Genomic DNA, 15680 nt, shown 5'->3' on the forward strand with positions numbered 1-15680 from the left:
CATTCTTTGTCACCTGGGAGTGACTGCCTGGAACACTGTGTTGAGAAGGATCCTGAGGCAACATCTTGACTAAGCAGGACAAAGCTCCGTGACTGAATAGTGGGGTCTGCCGTAGGTGGGGGCAGCGAGTTAGCAGCACACACATCTGCTGTCTCCCGGCGTTCCCGGGCACCTTTGCTTTATTGGGTAAACTTTTGGCCGTCTCCCACCTCCTTCCAATTTGTTAAGAATTCTTTTTTTGTGTGTGAATATCTGTTAATATTCTTCATGAATCATTGCAAACTGCAGCCTTTCTATAAAGGCCTTGTCTTCCTAAGCAGACATAGTTTCCTTTCTTCACCATGCTTTTAGCTGTTGCTAACACTCTTAGTTACATACCATTTTCTAGCTTGAATTAGAGATGTATGTATGTGTGCAACTTTATGTCTCTTGCCAGACTGTAAACTCTTAGATGGTAGAAATAAAATCTCTTTTTTATTCATAAACCCTGGCCATTTGCTAAAAGAAAAGTTAGACTCCCAGAATGGGTCTTAGTCCTTTGTCCCAGTCTCCACATTTTACAGATGGGAAGACTGAGACTTAGGAGAACTTAGGAGAGTTACTGAAACTCTCACTGAAAATTAGAGTTCTAATTCCAGTACTCAGACTCCTGGAATGTTAGAATTGGCAGGATTCTCTGCAGCTGCTTGGTGAGCTCTGGGGGCCGGGAAGCTCTGAGTAAAAGGACTGTGATGTTCTGGTTTCATTGTGATTGCTTTCTGGTCAATCTGACTTTATTGTGAACCACAACAAATTAGTTTTGGAAATAAGCTAGGAGTGAATAGTGAACAAATAAAAATAAATTGGTCCTCTCCATTCATTCATTCATTCATCCATGGAAAATTATTGACATTAGTCTAGGTCCTAGGGATATAGTAGAGTACAAAACAAACAAACAGCCATGCCTGGTAGAGTTTAGACTGCAGGAATGTGTGTGTTTCTCTCTCTCTGTGTGCATTTTGTTCTGCTTGTATTAACTCTTTCAGTTCTCACAAACTATATATAATATTAACATTATCTTCATTTTCATTATGCAAGTAAGGAAATTAAGGCCCAGAGAAGTTAAGTAATTTGCTCAGTGTTGCACAGCAAGTAAGTTGTGGAGGCAGGATTTGAACTCAAGTATTCATATTATTTACAGACAGAAAATTGAGACTCAGAGAAAGTAAGCTACTAAGCCAAGGCCACACAGCTGATGAAGGGGCCAGGTTGGGCCCTCCGACTCTCTTATCAGGTTCTTTGCAGGTCACCAGTTTACTTTTCTTTCACAAGCCATAGGAAGGGATGAGATAGACACAATGTATCGTGCAATGTCAGGGTGAGACTTGAAAACACACAGTTTCTCTTGCAGGGTAGACACGGGCTGTTTGTTTCTCACCCTGGCTAGATGGTGGAAGGGTGGGGACCAGACTTCTAATACACCAAATATTACCCTAATTGGCTCAAAGACCATGATTGTATCAAGTTCCAGAAATTATGAGTGAACCAGACAGTTAGGCCACTGCAGCTGGTTGGCAAATTATTGGCTGAAGTTTTGTAATTATTAAATGCAGCAGAGAGAGAGAGAGCGAGCGAGCGAGCGAGAGAGCAAGAAACTCAGACACTTAGTCCGGGATAATTGATCCAAAAATTATGAGTTCCAAGAAGGCCAACACTTGCTTAAATTTAGATTTGGACTCGACTCCTGTCACACGCACACAAATGACTACTGTTTCCTGGACACCCACTCAGCACACACAATCGGCCCCTCAGCTCTGCCAGCCCACAGGAACAAAAGGGATTTTGATTCTGATTATTTTTAAACTTTAATGACAAATCCTTTCCTTCTCCACATTAAAAAATAAAGGCTGTGCGTAGTACCATTAAGGGACTGCTTGCTGCTGTTTGATTCTCACAGGCACTTACGTTGTTTAAATTTTAATTTCTGGGTTGAAATTTTTATTGAAAACATTGCTATCTTTCTAAACAACAACAAAAAAGTTTCTTCTCTTGTCGTTGTACTAGTTTGTTCTTTTACCTGCTTTCAATGCTCCTCCACAGGAGGCTCTTCTTCCTCTTCAGGACTCAGGGCTCCTGGAAATCCCGCCCTGTAATCCAAATTTGAGATTCCTGCCCCACACAAAAGGTCTTTAGTAATTTCTTTTCCTTTTATAAATGAGAGTTTGTCTTAGGGCAGGATGAGGACTTAAGTTTGCAAACCTTTGACCACTTGGGGGCATGGTCCTCTAATTGTAATGATGACTATGACAATCTTGGTTTTATAATAATAGTGATATTGATGAAACCTGGTTAAACACACTTACCTGCATGCCAGGCCCAATTCTAGGTACTTTTCCTGCATTTTCTCCTATGTCCTTCAACACACTGCAGGGGTGTTGAAGTTTCACCCCATTTTACCGAAGAGGAGGCAGGTTCTGAGAAATCATTGCATCAGGGAAGGTGATCATTTATCATTCTAGAATAATGTTGGCATTGAGAGATACCGCTAGTAAGTCAGATGTGAAGGGTTTAGTGAGATCCAAGGAGAGATGTCTTGCAGTTCGGTGCCTGGGTGAACCAGAAATTTCCATGGCAAAGGGAACATTTGAGCTAAACGTGGGAAGGTAGTATTTTGACATGCAGAGAAAACCCCGAAAAAAATGTCCTCAATAAAGACAAGAAAACTGGAGGTACGTTTGGGCTTGCCCCATGGGAGATGATGAGGCGTGGAGTTACAGGCAAGATGTAGGGATGCAGCGGTCAGTTCTCGGAGGGCCTTAAGTATTAGCCTAATGGTATTGGTATTTCCCCCATGGACAGAGAAGTTATCAGGCAGTTTTAATCAAGGGAGTGACCACATTGGAACTGCAATTTTGAAAGATCACTCTGGCAAAGGGTGAATGGGAAATTGGAAGAAGCAAGACAGAAGGCAGGAAAACCAGAGTGATGGCTGTTGGAATAGCCTACCCAGCCCGATTTCTTGCCTTGCCATGTTGTTGGTGGCTGGCCTCGAGTCCCTGGCCTCCACCTTGGACTCCCAGTTGCCCACTGGTCCCGGCCTGCCCTGAGATAGCTCTCTGCTGCCCCCACCTGGCCCAGGCAGCCCCTGCCACAGTTCCCTTGCAGGGCCCAGCCCAGAGAATCTAACACATATGTTAATATCACTACAAATCATGTAATTGCTACTACTGCAAGCCAAGATGCACAGCACGTACCGTGTGCCAGGTACTGTTCAAGGCTTTTACATGGATTAAGTGCTTAACTCTCATAGGAATTCTATAAACTGGCTACTTTATTACTCATTTCACAGGTAAGAAGAGTGAGGCAATGGTAACTATTCAATCCCCAGCGTGGTAAGATGTGAGAGTTATGCCAAAAGCCAGCCTCAACTATGAGATTTGTGCATTACTGTCACATCTGTGCAGATCCTGTGATGCCCCAGTGGAGAGACCTGCCCTTGAGGTAGATGAGGGTGTGGCTGCTTCAGGGACGTGATGTGGGCTGGAGAGGTGGCAGTAGGAGGAGGAAGGTGATGAGGCTCAAGATCGTAGTGTGGAGAACTGGGGCCAAAGCGGAAGACAGAGGTTCATATGGGCAGTGAAGGCAGGAGACCTGGGAGAAAGAAAAAGAAAAAGCAGAAAAGAGCAGGGAGGATACCACAGTGAGGCCCCAGGTCCCCAGGGTGCCTGGTGGGGGCGCTTGAGGCTGGCTTTGCGTGTGCATTGGTTCTTACTGCTCAAAGTCACCTTTCAGAATTGACATTATTTGGGGGTTAATGTTCTGACTCTTAGGAGATTCCTGTTAAAAAAGCACACTGGCATCTTTGGAGCCAAGAGCAGAGACCTGAAGAGGATGGGGACAGAGAGCGTCGTTTTTCCTGGGAAGAGGCAGCGGCAGGGCACCTCTGGCAGGCGGCAGGAGGGAGCAGGCCCAGAAAGATGCGCAGGAGCCAAATGCTAACTTCCCCTACTTCCCAGTTTTGCCTGGGGCCAGCCCTGGGCACAACGAGAGTATTTCTTTAAAACAATTCTCAGGGAGGCTGGTGTGAGAAGGCAAAGAGCACCTTTCCCCAGTGAAGTATTTCCTGCCAAGTTAAAGACCTCTCTGGAACTGGCTGAGCTTGAGAAAATGTGGGCGGGAACGAAAGCTGGGTGTGCGGGTGTGTGTACTCATGCTCAGTGTCACGTCTTCCTTACGTCCAATATACCATCTCACGCCCCCAAATGCTTACTGTCTTCTGGCTGATGGAGAAATGCAGTCTCGGCTGAGCCCCTCCCCAGACAGACTAATGAAAGGATGTGAATAAGAGTGGGAAGGAAACCATTTGGACAGTGTTACTCAGATTATTGTTGGCAAGAAACAGAGACCATCTTAAACAAGAGAGGTTTATTGTAAGGCTGTGTAGACCAGAACTGGAACTTCCCTATACTTCAAGCCAAGACAGCCTATGGACCCACTTCTCTCTTGGTCTCTTTCTCATGGGCTGTGACGTCCTGTGTTCATAGCATCTTTGCTTCCACCTGCTCCAATCCATTCCTAAGATCAAGTGGATAATTGTGTCTGTATGCTACAGCCCAAGTTGTATATGGAGACTGTGTGACTTGTGGAGCTAATTACTGTTGGTCCCACTGGAGAGTGTCCTTCATGACAGTTTCACATGGGCACTGTCTGGCTAATAGACAGGCCACTTTGGATGGGATATCCACCTGTGAGCCAATCACTGGTCACCTGGCACTAAGAACAGCTTGTGGCTGCTTCCCTCAGCAGACAGGTTGTTTGTGGACAGGAGGGAGCATAGAAGTTGGGCTCAAGTACCATAAGTACATGTGGAAGACAGGAAAGCATCTGATTTTGGTCTCCATGCACATCATCCTAGGAACAGGAGAAGGAATGAGGGAATGTAGAAGCCAGAAGGGCATGCATGGAAACAAAAAGGTATTTCCTGGACCCACGAAAGCCACAGAGCTGAAACACACCTTAAAGAGAACCTGGCCAAATGTACCAAAGGTGACAAATGGGGAGACTAAGCATCAAAGAAGGAAACTGACCTTGGAAGCATAAATCAGTTCTTCCTTCATTTTCACTCTGTCTTCTCTTCTCCAAAGCCACCTGTATAGAAGAGATTTCTCAAAGCAGATGATTTAATGGGTCAGCCAACCTCTTTATACATAAAGAACAGATCTCTACTGTTACGGAGACTCATTCACACTGAGAAACATTTAAGTAAAGATCTTGTTAAGGAAGGACACTTGAAGTACGTAGGATTAAGAGTTAAAAGTACAAAAGATCAAGCCACAAAAATTAAAGAAAATTAACATTAAATTTTTATTAAATATCTGCATTGGGAATGGCTTTATAATCTTAATATCAATACAAGTACCAAAGGGAAAGATAGATATATTTGACTATATAGAAATATAATGCTTCTGTATGAGAAAATTAACATAAACAAATTAAAGTGGAAAAACTGGGAAAATTGGCACAAATGTCAGAGGATTAGTATCCTTACTGTAGTATGGAGATTTCATAAAAATTGATAAGAAAAACATTGAGTTCTTAATGGATAATGAGGAGAGGATATGAAAATGCATAGAAAAAGAGGAAATATATGATTAATAAACATTTGAACAAAGTATCTGCTATACTATTCAGAGCAGTGAAAATTAAAACAGCGACCAGATGATCCTCTCCCCCACTTTTCTGACCCAAATTAGCAAAGATTACAAACAGTAGCTGAGGCAGGTCTGAAGACAAGGAAACAGCCACCCTTCTACACCAAGGGGAGGAGTTTATAATGATACATTCATTTTGGAAAATAATTTGGGAATAAGTATCTGGGAATTTCTCGTCGAAAATAATCTAGAATTCAAAGATATTGTTAAAGTATTATTTATCATAATGAACAATTAGAAAGACCTGTGTACCACCACAGAGGGACTCCGAACTGAACCTTTGGTTCCTCTACACACAACAATATGCAGCCATTAGAATATTTCCGACAACCTGTGGAAATGCTAACATCACTGTGTTAACATCAAACCTGCGCACACGCAGCATGAATACAAAAAAGGCACAGCAGAAAAGCCTGCATGCCAAAATGTTTGTGTTTCCTCTGCTAAATGAATATTCTGGTCATTCTATTTTTCTTTTATTCTTCAATCAGAATCATCATGTATTATTTTTATAACAAAATAAATCAGAAAAGAATGGGTGTGGAGATTCATTTATACTCAAGTGAAGCGAGTAAAAGGGACTGAGAGAATGAGGGAAGAAACTTGTGAGGCAGTGTGATGAGTCAGCCTTGCAATTTGGGAAGGCCTGATCCCACCCCCGGCCCTGGCGGTGGGCCCTGATTGGTGTAAATCAGTCAGTGTAACCCTTTCTCCCCACCTTGCTACGAGTTGGTTTCGGTAACCCAGACCAACAAGCCCAAGAGACTGCGGTACGTCCTGGGGGCCCAATAAAATGAAGCGAAGGCGTTTGAATTGGTGTCTATGGGATCCGTTCTCTCCAAGGAAGCATGCGGTCCCACTGCAGCTGGTTGCCATCCTGCAGACTTGAGGGAAGCCAGCCTGTAAGCAAAGCCAATGTCAAGGGGAGGCCAGAGCTGGAGGGCGGCAGAGGAACAGTGTTGCTGCTCCCCCATCTTACAGCTTTTCTACCAAAGGGACTTAAAGGGCATTAAGTTTGTTTGAGGCTTTTGGTTTATTTTTCATAATGTTACTTAGAACTGTAAGGTTTCTTGATTCAGGGACACATCAGAGATTGCTACCTGTAGATTATAGCAGAAATAGAAAGGAATGTAGGAAAAGGTGAGGGCATGGGTCTGACCTCAATACTGAGAGAAAAAGAGGCTGAGAATGAGGCCTAGCAACCAAGATGAGCCCAGGAAACAAGCAATGCAGGGAAGTGGAAAGCCCTTTAGAAGTGAAGATCCACACAATCCAAACTCAGCCTCATCACGCCTTTTCTTGTCTCACCTTGTCATCTTGATGGCCCCACTGCACCTCACAGACTGGAGGAAGAAAAGAAAGAGGTTTCCCTAGAGCAGCGATTTTCAACCCGTATGCTGCAAGAATTTTTAAAACATGCAACCCCTGACTATTTAGTCAGGGGCACTGACCTCTTTTCCCTTAAATTGTCAAATAAAAAATAAATAACAACAGCCAAAACAACAATAGCCATCTGGTATAATTGAATCAAAGTTATACCTATTTTCTTTTTGGTTAGATCAGAAAATAAATAAGGTATTTTTTGGTGTGCCACAGTATTTTAGTAATTAGTTTATGTGTGCCATGAGATGAAAAAGGTTGAAAATCACTGCCTTCAAGGGACGTTTTGTTCTCTCTTGACATGCTAAATAAATTCTAGATGGTCACTGAGAATTGGGAAGTGCTGCTGGTCACCTGGATGGACCCTGATGCTACCAAACACACAGTAGCTTGCAACACGTGCCAGCATGCATGCCCGGCCCACGACTGTCTGTCAAAGAGCTTCCAGTGAGGGATGAAGTTAGGGAAGTTTTGCAAGATCTGTGTAGTCCTTGAGTTTCAATTTGAAACAGAAAATTATTAGCCCTAGATTTGAGGAAGAAAATCCTCAGCTCATCTAAGCAATTCTTACTTTGAAATTAAATACAAGTTGCTGTCCAGGTTTTGCTGAAGAGTTGAAAACTCATGTGCACATGTACACGCACACACACACACACACACACACACACACACACACCCCTCCCCCCCACCAAAACACTAAAATAGTGATTGCTGCATTTGGACTAAGGTTCCCAGGAGATCTCTGTGTATCTGGCAGGTCTTGTCACTCTACTCAGTCTCTCAAATGATTTCAACTATCCATTTAATCATTTACTCATTTAACAAATGTTTACTGGGGACCTACTGTGGGCCATCCATTATGCTAGGGTGGAGAATATAAGAATAAATAAAATAAATTAAATATATATATTTAACCCTTCTTATATGCCAGCACCATATTAGGCACTTGTATTATTTATTGCATTTCATCCACTGACACACGCCTGTAGCTCAACACTATTATTTATTTTAATTTTATAGATGAGGCAACTAAAAATTCAGTAGCTAACTTTCCCAAGGTTATACCATATCCAAAAGGTAGAAACAGCACTTAAACCAACAGCTTACACACACTTAATTAACCTTATGCCAAAGGGAAGACAGAAGCCCAAATAATGAGTTAAATTCCCATGGGATCATATGTGTATGACCCTGGGGAAGCTGAGAAGGGACTAATTATGATATGGGGAAGGTCTGAAAGAAAAATGGTCATTTGATCTGAATCTTGGTAAATGTGGAGAGAAATAGGAGATACAGGAGATGAAGTGTAGGCCTAGCAGAGAGCAGAGCTGAGCAAAGATGTGGAGATGAATGACCAGGGTATGTCTGTGCTTAAGGGACACCCTGAGTTTACTGTGTCTGGACAAACTAGTTTGGTGGGACAGCGACAGGAGAAGGATGATGAGAAAGCCTTTATTTTCCAAGCTAAGGAGTTTGAAGTTGACCTTGTGGGGAAGGAGAGCCAACAGAAGTTTTCAAACCAGGGGTAACAAGAGCAGATTCATGTTTTAGAATGATCTCGTAGGTAGCCTGTGTGCCAGGGGGATTGAAGAGGGAGAGACCAGACGTACGGAAGCTTGTCGGGGAGGACTCTTTAAACTCCCGGCAGTGAAATGAAAAGGACTTGAGCCATTCCAACCCCCATCCCATAGCCATAAGAAACTAGACTCAGTTTGGAGTTCCGTTTTGTTAGAGTTATGGCTGCAAATGGAGCAATGTAATATAATAAAGAGGGCTTGGGTGTCACACCTTTCTGCCTTCAAATCCTGGCTTTACCGCCTACCTAGTAATGTGTGACCATCAAACTTCACTTTTCTCATATATAAACTGGTAATAAGACCTGACTCATAGAATATTGGGAGTATTAAGTGCAGTAATTTATTGAAAGTGCCTAGCATAAAGAAATTCAATAAACGATCATTCCATTCCCTACCCCTTCATACAGAGAAATGACAAATTGGTACCCAGAGATTAGAAGACCTGCAACATGCTGACAATTTCTAAGATTGAATAAAACATTTAGCCTTCTGATCCCATTTTTTTACACTACCTTGATTTACTAAATTGATTTTTTTAGCACTTTTTTCTACCACTCCAGTTATATTAGTCAGGATAGACTAAGGTATGCTACAGTAACAAATTAACTCTGGAATCTCAATGGCTTGGTAATATAAAATTTTACTTTTAGTCATTTTACCTGATCAACACCAATCATTGGGGGACTTTACTCCACACAGTCATTCAGGGACCCAAATTGATAAAGCTCCCACAGTCTTGTAACTGCACAATTTGGAATGCCAGGCCTTCAAGGGTTCTGCAGAAATGGAAGATAGCGATGGAGGGGGTACATGAGCTTTTAACTAGCTTGAATCAGAAGTGACATGTCACTTCAGTTTACGGTCTCTTATTCTGAGGTAGGTACATGGCCCATGTCTAACTGCAAGTGGAGCTGTGAAATGTGGGAAAGGGCATGGATATTCAGAGAGCACTAATTTTTCTGTTACACTAGCTATAGGCATATAAAATTTTTTTCAAAATGTATATCCTTTGGGTTAGTCTCCAGTTATCATTGACAGATGGAATCACTCTTTCTTGTGTTGGTCCTCATCACAGTCTTTTTCTTCAGAGTAACTCACAGAAAGTTTCCTCATCCTCTGCACTGTATGAATCTCCCAATAACAGGGCTGGAAGAATCATAGAAAAAACTTCCAGGTCAACCTTTGCATGGAAATTCGGCTGCCTGAATTGGTAAGTGACCCACCAAAGCATAAATTTTTGTTTTGACTCTTGATGCTTTAACAAATGAATGACAAGAAAGAGTCTATCGGTGCTTGGCATGGTTTGGGCCAGAGCATAGGTGATTGACTCATTGAAGATTGTCCTCCCCCAGTCCCCTACCCTACTTAAACTTTGAAGGTAAATAAGCCTTTTTTTTGTTTCAAAATCACTATTTCCTCAATTTAGGAACCCAATGTATTCCATACCGCAATCACCCGTGGTATGTAAGTCCTACCTTAGATGTACTGATCTATAAAAAAGGGTCAGGAATCTTTTGCAACAATACTTGGTCCTGCTTTGAAGGAAAACTTGATCCATTTTTGTTTTATGGTTCACTCATGGGTACAACTTCTCTGGGGCTAGGCAAGATGAAGGTGGAATGGCTGTGTGTAATTGTAAAGACTGAGCTTGAAGAATTACCACTTACAGGATCTATTAGGAAAGAGTCCCCTGGATCAAGATGGCCTTGTGGGAATGGAGTCACACAGGGTACACTCTTCCTTGGAGGATCAGATTGCTCTGTGCCAGAGATTAAATAAACCACACATTGTTCCCCATTGCAGTCAGTGCCAACAACAGGGAAGTGGGCCAGCGCTCTACAGCGGCACCATGTGGCAGGGAGAAGCTTTGCCAGAAAGGAAGGCAGCTGAAGAGCAGACACCAGAGCCCTTGCTCTGAAGTGGATGTTCTATAGACCCTGTTAGAGGAGCCCTTGTTTTCTCAGATAATTGGAACATAAAGTTCTCAAGAGCATGATGCTGAACACGTTATCTATCTAGTGTCTACAAGCTCTAGCCTATTTGAAATTGAGTTTGGAGAAATCAATGAGATATGTTGATGCTGAACGCGTTATCTATCTGGTGTCTAGAAGCTCTAGCCTATTTGAAATTGAGTTTGGAGAAATGAATGAGATATGTTGAAACCTGGCCCTGAGTTGGGGAGAAATGCGTACTGGTTATATCCAGATGGGAAAGCTGAGACCCAGACAGAAGACTTACCTGAACTAAAGCAATGAAAAGTGGCAGAGCTAGCTTCATACCCAAATCTCCTCACTCCCATTTCAGTGCTTTGGCTATGGGACCAACCTGCTCACAGCAAAATCTTAAAAATCCAGAAAGTCTCGAAGTACAACTCTAGCTTCTTTTCCTCTCTAGTAACCCTTTTTCTTGTTTCTTTTCCTAGCTTTCTCATCTTTCTTTTGCTGTATCTGATTCTCATAGCTACTCTGGACCTCGGTAAGGATAGACATGGGAAGGATAAAGGTAAAGAACATACCATGGGAATTTACGTGCATCTGAAAGGCAAAATTGGAGCATTGATGTCAGAGATGCCAAATTAATACAGATAAACTCATTTGGTATATCTGATACCATTGTTCAAATCTGGCCCCATAGGTTTCCCTAAATCACCAGGGTCAAGTCTTTGTTCAAGCGACTTTGTTTACACAGTTCACACTCCTCCTTATCAGACATAAGAAATCATGTACATGGAGTTAGGCATACGAGAACTGTGTGTGAAAATCATTTAACCTCTCTGACCCTAATTTCATTATCTGTAAATTGGACATGCTTATAGCTATTGCATGGGATTAAGCAAGACAATATGATACTGTACATCTTACGAGGACCTGAAAAGAGTGGTAGATATTTAAACAACCCTTGGTTTCCTTCTCCCTTTTCAGGCTCACCCCAGTTTACAGGGAATGCTGACTGGGAAGAATCTAGGAAGCAGAAGCCACAGGACTTTTGTTGCACTCTTGCCAGCCCACCTGGGTGCTTAGCAAATGACTTAACACTTGACACAGCTAATTCTGAAAGTCAGATTCTATGATAAAGAAACGTGGGAGGAAAAACTATTGACCTATTTCCTGGAGAAAGGAAAAAATTCTGCCAAAACAAAGATGTTTTCAGAGAGTGGGTTGGTTTTGATAAATAATTAACTTGGGCTGGTTTCATTGTGTCTGGAGGAGTAATTACAACAGCATGTTCACGCCCCTGGAGTTCTGTTGTCACATTTTCCACGATAAAAATCTCCTTTGAAAAAAACGTGTTCAGAAACTTGACTATAAACTAGTGCTCTGGTCTGAAGAATGTCATGAAAACTTTCAGTTTTATGTGTAATATTTTTAATTGGATTAAAAGATGCTCTATTGTTTCCAAGTGGCTTCAATTAAACCAAGGTAAATGAAATTATATTACCCTGGGAGGCATTTCATAGCCACTGAATGGCGGGTGGGGTGGGGAACCTTTTGTTGTCCTATTGAGAATATTGCTCCATCATCCTATCAACTCTGGCATATATCTTTCTCTGTGCTAGGTGCTGGGGCTGTTTGGCAGGTAGTTATAGTGGGAGATTTCTTCTGATGTTGAGCTCAAAATCTAGCTGAGGAGATGATAGTTTATGATATATTGGAAAGAGTACTGAATTCAAGCTGCTGATTCAAATTTAAGTTCTGGCCAATGAAATGTGAGCAGTAATAACGTATGTCACTTCCTGGCTTGGGCCCTGTGATATCCTGAATGGTTCTCCATACTTAATTATCCACACTCATTTACTGGTCTCCCAATTGGATGCAGAAGATCCAAAAGAGAACTCTGAGATAAAACCACTAGTGAAAAAAAGATTCAGTTCTTGGATCACTGTACGAGACTTCCCTCTAAATATCCAATTGGACTATGCTGTGAGTAAGAAACCCACTTTTAGAAAGACAGAGATATTGAGGCTGTTTGTCAGAGCATTTAGCCTACCCTGACTAATACAGACTGTGGGAAGCAAGAAAACATGTGGGGAGTGGCCAGGGGACACCCTTGATGGTGGACTAGTAGGGAAGATTTTTGGTATGCCCATGCTTGATATCCAATTTGAAGTCATTAACCAGCCATGATAAAAACCCTCCTTCATCTCAGCCCTGCCCCCAAATCACAAGTGTTTTTTCAGAGGATCAGCTTATAGTGAAATTTCATAAAAGAGGATGAATGTTGTATCCGAGTTGATACAGAAAAGAGACCACACCCACAAAAGCAGGAGTCTCAAAGCAAATATGACTAAAGTACATAAGTCCTCTGGGAATTTTCAATAGACTCACACAAGGCATGAAATGAGATTTTGACTCATTTTTGTCTAGACTGTAAAGGGGCAGGAAGACACACACTGACCTCAGGGTTACCAGGACTTAAGCCTCAAAACAAACCAGCAATCTAGCCAGCACTGAAGACTAGGTCTTCTTCCAAGCCCTGCTCAATTCCCAGCCTGGCTCCCATGTTGCCACCTTCTTCTCTGCTTTTTCATGACCTCTCAGACCACAAGAATGCCATGTTCCAGGGAATCTTGTTTGTCAAGAAATCCAAAGGCCCTGCATCCTTTAGTGACAGGATTAGAGTCTGGGTCCAGATTTTGGATAAATGAAAAAAATGAAATCTTTGTGGAGCAGGGTAGCCTAGTCCTTATCCTTGGGATACAGCTGCTTATGAATCAAGGTTGGGCTCTATGCAATTCCTGGGATAGATGTTCGTCTATTTTCTTAAACTATAGTTGAAGAAGGTTGGATTGGCTGTGATTAATCCCCACTGAATTCATGCCAAAGGACAGCAGAATGATTTTCATTGGATCAAGTTTCTCCACAACTCTCAAATAATACATATTTAGATGTGAATTTTAGATTCAGAGTCTTCTCTTTTGCTACTCTTCGGGGAGTCTTGCCAGGTGGATGTGTTAACTTTCCAGGCCAATAGCTGAAATTCAAACCATTGTTTTCCTTTGGGATTTTTGTCAGTCTCCTGAAGTCTCAGGGCTGGGGATTCACGATGTATCCCCTATGCTGTTCACAGTTCATGTGCTCTTAGATCCAGGGTGATTTAGTTACACATTAGAATCCAACACCTTCCTGCCCAGTCTCTCCCTGGGCAGCCCAGAAACCAAGGCTAATAGTAATTCTCAGAAATCCAGGTTTATTATTTATCATTTCATGAACAGCAGTGGGAGACTACTGAGAGATGGTCTGATATAAACTGGTTACTTAGCAGCTCAGAGAGGGACAGTAATATGAAGAAAGTTACACAGTGAATCTGAGTTGTAAAGAGAAGCAAAAATTGATAGTACATTTTTTAGAACACTTACATTTTATTTGAGTATACTGTAAAGCAGTACAGGTTCAACGGAAGATGAAAAAAATGAAAGGTTTTAGAATTAGAGTATGAAAAAAAAAATCAGTGGAAGACATCCTGAAAACATTTGCAAAATGTCCTTCTTCCCAAATGAACAAGAAAAAAAGATTTGAAGCAATTATAGCACAGACTAAACCATTAATCTGACACTGGGGAAGTATCCTAATCTCATAGGCTGAGTATTGTGAAAAGGGGTTTTCAGATTCAGAACAATTTAGACACAATTGAAACACACTGTCTGGCATTGACGTACGACTCCCCTAAGAAAAACCATTGTGACAAGACAGGAAGTCAAGGGAGGAATAGCTGAAATTTGCTGATATTTTAGATTTGGATTGATTAAGAGTAGGATTATTCCAGATGTAAGAAAGGGGATTACTGCCTGTTGGAAAAGGTTTTACCCATAGTTGATTTTTAAAAACCCTCTGATGCCTAAGATGAGATTGCTACCAAGTTTTCCTTTGACCAGTGACAGGGCAGATGGCATGAGAGGCATGGAGGCATCGCCTCTCGGGATTCCTTGTTTGGGCTGATCCAACAGTAGCAAACACATACTCAGAAGGGTGTGGAGATCAGTGCATGGCTAATCCAAGTCAAAAGCCTATGGGAAACGAGGACCACACCTTTTTATAGCCAATTACCCTAAGAGGGAGCAAGCCAAGTCCAAAGCTCACCTCTTGTTCCTCAATGAGACAGGGGAATGGAATCACCAATATGGTGGTACTATCCTCAGTTATTTCCAAAAAGTGTAGGAAAAGGAGGACAAAGACAAAGTTCTCTCACTGTAGTTACACAAAGCCTCAGATCTTTGTCCACACCCTTTGGACTGTTGCCTGACTAGAGAAAACAGAAAAAACAAAACAAAAACATTCAGTGCTGCAGCTAATATTCCAAGGAAAAGATTCACACAGTGTTCAGGGCAACAGGAAATCCACACTAACTAAGGAAAGGAGCAACTTCAGACACGTTGGCTCCATTTAAAGAAGAGTGAGAAGAATCTCCTGCAATATGAAACCACAACAAAAATGAGCAAAAATAAATGGAATAAAACATGAAAAATACAAATAGAGTAAATACTGAAAGAAGACATATTAAAGGAAACACAAGGACATTTTAGTTGCAACATAGACTTTATGAAATGAGAGATATGTTGATATTGATATTGATAATTATTTAACTTATTTAAATAGAAAAAACTGGTAAAGAAAAGGAAAAAATAAAGTGAAAAATAATGTACTGTAAACTGTAAAATATAGCATTCACTTCCAGAAATCAAAATTAATACCTGAAAATATTGTTGATGGTATAAATATAGCATTGAGAAAATAACAGAATGAAGAGAAATAGAAAAAGATGAAAGTATTCACCAATATGGTAATATGATAGGGAGAACAGACATTGAAGAGCAAAACATGATATTGGAAAAAAAAAAAAGCACTGTAAATGGAGTAGAAATGTGACTCTAAGACCTAAGAGAAGAAAACTTTTTAGATTTGAAGGGATAACTGATTATCTGTTTTGAAGGGCTCACCTTATTTCAGGAAACTTAACAGAGAAGAAAAATTCCTCAAAAGTACTTCAGTGAAGCTATTAGATTTAAAAAAAGAAAAAAGAAAAAAATATAGCTTAA

Source organism: Pteronotus mesoamericanus, unplaced genomic scaffold (genome assembly GCF_021234165.1).
Source record: "Pteronotus mesoamericanus isolate MK-2021 breed Mesoamerican mustached bat unplaced genomic scaffold, CSHL_Meso_final contig_90, whole genome shotgun sequence".
NCBI classification, from domain to species: domain Eukaryota; kingdom Metazoa; phylum Chordata; class Mammalia; order Chiroptera; family Mormoopidae; genus Pteronotus; species Pteronotus mesoamericanus.